The sequence below is a fragment of the Arachis duranensis genome, chromosome 2 (assembly GCF_000817695.3).
Source record: "Arachis duranensis cultivar V14167 chromosome 2, aradu.V14167.gnm2.J7QH, whole genome shotgun sequence".
NCBI classification, from domain to species: domain Eukaryota; kingdom Viridiplantae; phylum Streptophyta; class Magnoliopsida; order Fabales; family Fabaceae; genus Arachis; species Arachis duranensis.
The window spans coordinates 12,356,161-12,365,946 of NC_029773.3; positions in this window are offsets into that span (position 1 = coordinate 12,356,161).

The following is a 9,786-nucleotide window of genomic DNA, read 5'->3' on the forward strand; positions in this document are numbered from 1 at the left end:
AAACTAATCCAATTACTTTTTAATTGATTTAAACATATTTTTTGCTTAAATTCGAATAAATCTCATCCGATTACACTCCATGAATTAAATTATATTAAATTTTAATTCTATTAGAATTCAATAATTTATTATTTAAAGTCCTTTTTATTTTATACTTTGTATAATTTATTTAGATGAATTGATTATTTGTGATTTTTAATATTGTAGATTTAAATGACTATATTATTCCTAATCCACAATAGAGCCGACATGATGTCACATAAAGAAGGATATTTGATATAGTTAAGGCAATTACTTGCTTAAGATTTTATTCTTAGGTAGAAAAATTTGTTAACTAGAAATTTAGGTCTAACTAGATACAAATTTTGGCAAATATGGCAATAAACCCGTACTTCTAATTCATGATTGTACAAAGATTATGATTTTATTCTTTGACAATGAAAAAATTTAGGTGCAGTGGTCCAGTAGATACTTCAATTTACTATGGTCATGTCATATTTGAATTTAACAATTAATAAGAATATTAGCCAATTATAATTAACTTTTAGTTAGGTAAAAAAAAATCTAAATTCATCTCAAAAATCACTTTAATTTCACACTTTCCCTCGAAATAAAACAAAAAAAAAAGTTTATGTTAAAAATAAAGTATATAATTCTAATTTTTTCGATAAATATAAATAATTTTAAGTTCAAATTATAGATATATTTATATTTAAATAAAAAATTTATATATTTTTTGTTCCCATTATTATTTTTTTTTGGGTCCATCACTAAGTATCAACTTTTTCGACATTCTTAAAACTTCAACTATTTGTTTTTAAAAAAAATATTGAATTTTTTAATTTATTTCAGAGAAATTTTTGAGATCTCTGTCTAAAAAGTAATTAATACCTTTTGTTTTTGTCACTTCTTTTTATTCAAAATGTTATTAGACTATTTTCTATTATGTTCAAATTTTTTTTCTTTATGTTATGTTCTAACTAAAGTATTTATTTTTTATTATCACATTCTTTTTATCCAATATGTTTTTGTATGTTGAATAAAATATTTGATTGATTTTTTTTTTGTCTATTACATCTCTTTATTTGATCATATTGTTTTGTATGTTATGCATATATTGCATAGAATGAATAAAAAGTGTTTTTTTCTTTGTAAACTAAGTATCATAACAAAGAAACATAATACTTGTAAATATACAACTATATGAAAGTCTTCAATTATGTATAAATAGATAGATTAGAATATGACGGCTTCCTTTCATCTTTTAAATTCATAAATAGAGGAGAGAGGGTAGCATAAAAGTGTGACAAAATTAGAATCAAAGTTGAACTTTAATTTGACAAGATATTATAAGTATATGTTATGTGCTTATTATTTAATGTAAAGTGATACATGATGTTTAGCTTTGTTTGCCTTTACAGGTGAAGAACATCAACAAAAAGTTAAGACCAACCTAAGGGTATGTCATCAAATGAAATGAAAAGTAACACACCCATTTTCATCTCATCTCTTTATTTATTTATTTATTTATTTATTTATTTATTTATTATTATTATTATTATTATTATTATTATTATTATTGTTGTTGTTGTTGTTGTGCCATTAATGTCCTTCTATTTGTGAAGGGAGGATTAAATAATACAATTTGAAACAAAAAACAATGTTAAAAAGAAGGTGCAGTTGCCAGTTGGTATCAAAATTGTAATTTTTTTAATCTGGTTTGGAAGCTATATAATAGTTTATATGTCTATCGTTTAAACTTTAATCAAAATATACTCTTACTTAATTATAACCTAAATATCTAAAATCCTATTATTATTATTATTATTATTATTATTATTATTATTGGCGCATGTGCATGTCTTCGAGTTCAAAAGAAGTCAAACTCTCATATTATGAGATAATGCGATAAATATGAAATTATTCATATATTTTAGCTTTTATATATATAGTTTAACCAAAATGGTCAAATTCACGGGTCTAACTAAATTCGAAGAGGTAATTTAGACTTAATTCCTAGACTCATATAAGTTTATTTGTTATAAATTTTTAAAATATATATTTATCATATATAATATATATATTTATTCAAATATAAACATTTAAATATAACAATTTCAACCTCATAATATATAATAATAAATTAAATAATACATTAGTATATGGTACTCGCCGGATTGTCGGTTAGAAAATTCTCTTTTTCACAAGAGAGAAAGAATGGGATTTCAACGTTGCATGTATAATCTCAACCGACAAGGCGACTCGCAACAAAAATTTAGATTAGAGATGTCACAATTTAAAACCAATTTAAACCGGGAGTAGAATCCCAGGTCGTCTTCCCAAGGAGCTAGCGACCACGAGTGCACAATTTGGTTGTGATAATCAAGGAATTTTCAATAAAGAAATGAACAATTAAAAGAATAAAAGAACAATCAAAATTGCAACTAATGAACCAATAAACTAATTAAAAAACTATCTATATAGTATGAACAAGTAAGAGTTGAAAGTGATTGATGTGTATGTATGATTCAAAACACAAATAGAATATTGGCTTGGGATAAGCTAGGGGATCCTTTCCTTATTGTAACCGCAACTATGACAATTATGATCGATTAATCTCACTTAGTTAACCATTAACATCGAAGGATAGATCAAGTGAGTATAATTGTTCTTAATCTACAAATCCTAACTCACTTATAAGAACAATTAACAACCCAAGAATTATCACTAAATATTGAACATTACAACTCTAGTACTCCATATGCTCATTTTTTCCAAGGCAAGAGGTGAAAATTTATCTCATAATCAAAGTTGACATTTCCACAAACACTTGGTGGGCATATCATAAAACAAGGCGAAATTGGAAAAATGCTTGAAACTATGAGCAACAAATAATCAAAAGCAACAATAGTAACTCAACCAAGCATATAATAATCATCAATCATCAAATTCATCAACAAGAAATCAAAATTCCAAAAAGTATATATATTAATAATATGTCTTTAACTACAAGAAAGAGTATCAAAATTGTAGCAATAAAAGAGAGCAATTAAGAAATACTTACAATGGAGGCAAGCAAAAATCCATGATAAAAAATGGAAATAGCACTTGGAATATAAACCCTAATGAAAACTCTAAGAGAGTTGAGAGAAAACTTAGAGAAAACTAAACCGAAAGCCTCCTAAAACTATCTAACACTACTCCTAATGATATGCCATGTTTCATCAAGTGTTGCCCCCTCCATGTGAGCTCTAGGCCATCAGATTTGGGCCTCCAAAGCCTTCCAAATGCGGGCCACATGACTTTTAAATGAAGGCATGTGCTGGTACCTGTGCGTATGCACACTTGGCCGAATCTCAGGTTGTGCGTACGCACAAGAGGCTGTACGCACGCACACTTCGCAAAGTTTTTCTCCTTTATTTTCTTCATGTTTCCTCCCTCTTGCATGCTTCTCTTCCATTCTTACCAAGTCATTCCTATCTATTACATCTGAAATCACTCACCAAAAATATCAAGGTATCGAATGGAATGCAAATGAAAAAAATTTGATTAAATTAAGCACAAAAGAGAATGTTTTCATAATCAAGTACAATTTAGGAGGAAAACTCAAAAGCATGCTATTTAAGGGAATAAATGTAGGTTTGCATTATGAAATTCACTCAATTCCAACAAAAAATTACCATCAAATATGGATTCATCAGTATAACAATTACAACAAGTACTTTAAAATATATTCGCAACAATAGGTCTAGAAATACTAGGAACTAAAGGCTTGTCCATGAACCAACATTCTTAAACATTTTGTCTCAAAATTCAATAAATCAACAATACCAAATAATTAAATTAGTACAACTATCCCTAAATAATGGTAAGAAATTATGAAAAATGAATTAACAAAGGAGAAATTATAGTAAAACATCATTAACAACTACAAACACTATAAAAAAATATTGAGTATCGTCGGATTTACCATAGAAAAAACGAATAAAATTCGATGGAATAAATCTCGCCGGTAACAAATTATCGTCAGATTTTTACGTCAGATTTAGTGGCAGAATATGGATATCAAAAAAACAAAATCTGTTGCAACTTACCGTCGAAAAATTTTTGATGGTAACATTGGCACCAAATCATACGGCTTCACGCCATCTTACCGGCGGATTAATTCGGTAGTAAAAGCCGATGGAAATATTTTTTCTAATTTTTTTTGGAAAATTAGCTGGGCGGTTATCATCGGTATATTCTGATGATAATTTCGACAGTAGATTCTTTTAATTTTTCCATCCATCTTTAAAATATCATATATACAAATTAAAATTAAGGAATCATGGTATCGAAATATCTAAAACATTACTAATTATATTACATTATTCTCAAAGTTTGGTAAAGAAATACATAAAATAGAACTATATTTATATTAACCCAATTCAGATTCATTATCTTCTTCATCTGGTTCACCATCATCCTCTTTCGAGGTAGTATCTTGATCATCGAACTCATCCTCCTCTTCTTTGTTGCCATCGATCCCTCTTCTTCTTGAAGATCATCTTCCTCTGATAGTAGTGCGTCGTCATCTGTTCCAAGGTCAATGATGTCATCATCAATAACAGCCAACCTAAGGGTGATCGAATCACCGGTATCAACCCCCATTTTCGAAAGAGTTAGGTCATCAATCTGGTAAGGTTCCTAACCCTCTGTCCCATCAGACTTGGATCAGTCTCTTAACTTAGTTTTAACCATCACCAACTAGACTTGCATGAACCCGGATAAGACAAATAGTATACATGTCGTGCATTTTTAGGTAGAATAAAAAGATCATAGTGCCTATATTTCCTGGTTACATTAACTTCAGTGATATCGTAGTCTTTGTGCTTTCATGATCCTTGTCGCGAACTTGGATCATACCATTCACATTTAAACACGCACACCTTGTAAGTAGTGCGATAAAAATACTCTAATTGAATTATGTTGTGCAACACACTAAACCAATTAGAATGACCACCTCCTGAATCTCCATGAACCCAAACTCCGTTGTTATCTAATTTCTTTCCAATCGATCACTGTAAAAAAATAGAACTGATATCCATTAACATTGTATATCAGGTAGCTTGTCCCCTTACTCATTGGGTCCTGACTAAGTGCAACTAGTTCCTAATCTGTTGTGTCAGTTAGATGCACACTGATGTATTGTCTGAATCAATCTGAAAAATTGTTCAATGAGATATCAGGAATTGTCTCTTGAAATAACCTATATGATAAAATAGGATAAAAAAATTTTGATTAGATTAAGAAGTTAGTATCTTACTGATTGCAATATTTACAAAGACTTAAAGAACTCACACGAGGTAGGGTGAAATCTGGTCACAGTTAAGCAACACATGCAGATGTGCGGCATCGATTTCCTTCTGCTCTAACCAGTAGTCACTGTCTGCATCAATTGCAGCTCCTTCCGAAGCAAAGATTGGATATGTTATTCCACTTGATGAGGATTCTTCCCTCTCATCATTCCTTCCAACCCTTATTCTACGTGACTTAACATGAGCCTGAAAATAGAATGAGCAAAATGCGGATGTTTTATTTGCTAGGAACACTTCACAGATGCTGTCCTTAATCCGAGCTCTGTTCTTCACAGTGCAGTTGAATGAACCAATCATCCTCTCAAATGGGTACATCCACCTAAATTGGATCGGCACATATAGTTTACTTTGTATGGTAGATGAATTGCTAAGTATTCCATAACGTAAAAAAAGGATGGAGATAATATCTTCTATAGCTTACAAAGTATGATAAGAATGTTCTTATCCATGACTGTAAGATCATTAATGTTAAGTTTCATAGCACATAACTCTCTAAATAACTCACTTATTTCTATGAGGGATTTATAGATGTTGGTTGGAAGTTCTTTGAACGTGACAGGAAGCAAAGACTCCATGAAGAATGACAACCATGACTCTTCAACTCAACAAGCCTACCCTGTGAGACGTTTGCATACCTGATCAAGTTAGACGTGTAACTAACAGGAAACCTCAATCCTCTAATCCACTTACAAATATTTTTTCTCTGGTCTTTCATTAGAGCGAACACCGCCTTTGCTTTAGCCCACTGCCCATTCTCAAGTTCCTTTAAGTTTAGATCTGCCGCCTACAAATGTCTACCAAGTCTAACCTAGCTTTATCGTTATCCTTTGTTTGTTTATCGTCCATTACTGTGTGCATGATATTATCAAACACGTTTTTTTCAATGTGCATCACATCAAGACAATGTTGAACCAAGTTGTCTTTCTAATTAAGCAACTCCTAATACTCTATTTAGTCTAATTATACTCCCTGCCATATTCCGGAGGTCTCAAACCTGCCCTGTTATTGACGATCTTTGCGATTCTACTAACACGATGCCAAACTTGCCTACTACCCAATCTCACGGGTGCCTCTTCTTGTTTAGTTTTATTCTATTTGAACGAGTCTTTGTTGTGCCAAAAATGATGATCCATGTCGAGAAATCTCCGATGGCAATCAAACTACGAATTCTTACCACCATTCGTCAACCAAAATGGCTTTGTATCCTCCATACAAATAGGACATGTCATTCTACCATTAGTGGACCAATCTGACAACATCTTGTACTCAGAAAAGTCGTTAATGGTCCACATCAACGCAATATGCAGTTGAAAGTTTTTTTTCGTCGAAATATCATACGTTTCTACACCATGGATCCACAACTCCTTTAACTCACCCACCAAAGACTGCAAGAAGATATCTATTTTGGCCTTTGGATTGCTGGGACTAGGTATGATACAAGTTTAGAACATGTATGTGTCCTTCATGCACATTTCGAAACTCGGGTTATAAGGTGTCACCACTATAGGCCAATAAGAGTATGCGTTACCGAAATTAAAATTCGGTGCGAACCCGTCAGAGTATAAAGCTAGTCTAACATTTCTAGGCTCGCTCGCAAATGTAGGATAGACCCGATCAAAATACTTCCAAGCGTCTCCATATGACGGGTGCATCATGATTTCATAATCTCTCTTGTTGTTACTATGCCAGGTCATGTGAGGAGCCGGACTCATCGATGCATACAATCGTTTTAGCCTAGGAATTAAGAGAAAGTAGTGCATCCGTTTCATTGGAACTCTTTTTGACCACCGTTTACCAATCTATTTTCTCTTGGCTTGACACCTCGATGATCCACAAAATCTATATTCAATTAGGTCTGCATCTCTCTTGTAATACAGCATACAATTATTCAAATAAAAATCAATTTTCACCGAATTTAGACACAATTTTGAAACTATCTTCTTTGCTTCGTAGTGGTTCCGGGGGATGCCAGTGGTCCCGACAAGTACCAGTTCGTTACAAAGGGTGGCCCACTTATCAAAATACTCTTGGGTATGATTTGACTCCAACTTAATACTCATCATTCTAACACATGCAGACAAAGGTTTTGTGGCAGATTCTAACAGATGATAACATCTCTTTGCCTTCGGGTTAGGCTCTTGTTTAGTCTCTTCCAACTCCGTAACACCTATTGCATCAAACCCTATCTTGTTGCATCTCTCTTGGTTACCCTCCCAATTCATTTCTTCCATGTTTAGTTCTCTCACTACCCGAACCCTCGTTGATCGACCATCGAATCTCTTCAAATTTGAGGCAGACCGGCTAATTCCCTGCTTGTTCACTTCTCTGTGTTCTGTCCATATCAAATACCTATCCATGAACCCATTGCGGTAGAGGTGAAGTGTTATATTTGAAGGTCCTAACCACTTATTCAGCTGACACTTATGACACGGACACTAAGATACCCCTTTGGACCTAGACGGTTCTATGCTGATACATGCACAACAAATGCATCAACCCCTCAAAAAATTCAAGTTTTAAACCCCCGTCCACCGTTATCCCTATTATATTGCAACACACATCCTAGAATTCAACCAATAACATAACTTATTAAAATTTTTAGAAAATTTGACAGAATGTATTCTATAATTAGAATCCTCCGCCAAATACGATTATTATTTTCTGACAAACCAAACATGTTTAAACAATTTAAACGATAATTTAGAAGAACTTCTTCTTAATTCAGAGACATCTATCAAATAAATATAACAATTTTTACAGAAAAAATAGCTACAGGTATAAATTATAACATACACGTATTCAATAAAACATCAAATCATAACCGTTCTAGTGTACAACTCCTTATAACTTCACAATTTTCCAGCAAACAAGGGTTTCGAGAAGGCGCCACTACGCAACCTTCTCCCACTTCCGTCCTAAGACTCTATCCCAGGAAAAGTAAGTCGAACATAAAATTTAAACAATTCATTATATTCAGGGATAGAAAACCAACCTGGAATATTACTGTATAGACAACAAAAAAAGCAAACTCCAACTTATCTCAAAGAAAATAGCACCGTCCTAATAAAAAGGACAAATTATTAAATTCACAAGTTGAAACTAATTCAAAAATTAATTTGAAAGAATAAATAAACTTATTAGTTCAATTAAATAAAACCTAATTCTAATTTCATCAAACTAACAACAGGCATTATAAAAATAAGCAATATAAATTTAAAGCAATTGAAAGAAACTCATTCACTAAAATCAACTAAAATCTTTAAATAACTCAAGCACTCTTAATCTCACCGTACTTAACCTATCCTGACATTATTTAATTTTTACTTACATTAAATTAACACAACAACTCCTAATCACACACTTCATTAAACAAATTTAACCACTAATTTAACAAAAACCCTAACAAAATGCTAAACTCACAAAATAATCTGGAAAAAAAACAATCATACAAACAATAAATCTGGTGATAGTGGTTGCAGGATCTCTTTAACATGGTGGTGACAGAGGTGGCAGTGACGGCGACGTGAATAGCAACCACGACAGAAGTTGCGGCGAGACAGTAGTAGTAGCAAAATTGACGATGATATGCTATCGGCAGTCGTGATGGTGACAGCTTCGACGTCCAGGGAGAGAAAAGACGAGAGAGGGAGAGAGAGGGTTTGCAGAAGTGAGGGAGAAGGGTTTCGCATTTGAATTTACCCTAATTTTACCGTCAAATTTACCAGCAGATTAATTCGCCGGTAAATTAGCAAAATGACACGTTTCACTAAACCGTGATATCGGCAGAATATACCGATAAAAAATTTGAGGTAAAATTGGCGCGGGTGAGTTACGTTTTCGCACCAATAATTACTGTTGGCTTTAGCGACGAAAAAGCTGTTTCGACGGTAATCTTTTTTGGCGACGAATTTCTCCTCCTTTTCGTTGGAAAACTCGATGCTAAATCTGCCGGTATAGATCAATGGTAAATCTGACGGTAATTTCGATAGTACTCAGCGTTTTTCTTGTAGTGAAAATTACAGTTCTCCAACTTTAGAAATATCAAAGAAACTAAGAAATTACAGTGAAATTTAGATTAACAACTAACAACTACAAAATGCAGTAACTTAGTAATAAAAACTATGAATTTTTTAAAAAACATACCTAAATAGAGTAGAAAAACCTGGCGTAGTTGTGCAAACAGACAAGCGGCGGTTGTGTGTGAATGAACGACGGCAACGCGACGAACGGCAAAGGACACGACGAATGGTGGCAATGCGACGAATGGCGACAGCGCGGTGAATGACAGATGCTCCACATAACAAAACAAAGAGTGGGAGTAAGGAGAAGCAGAATAGACTCAACAGAGAGTAGAGAGCAACATGCGACGCATGGAGACACAGGCGATCGACGGCGAATGATGGATGGCAAACAGACAGAGGTCACAATA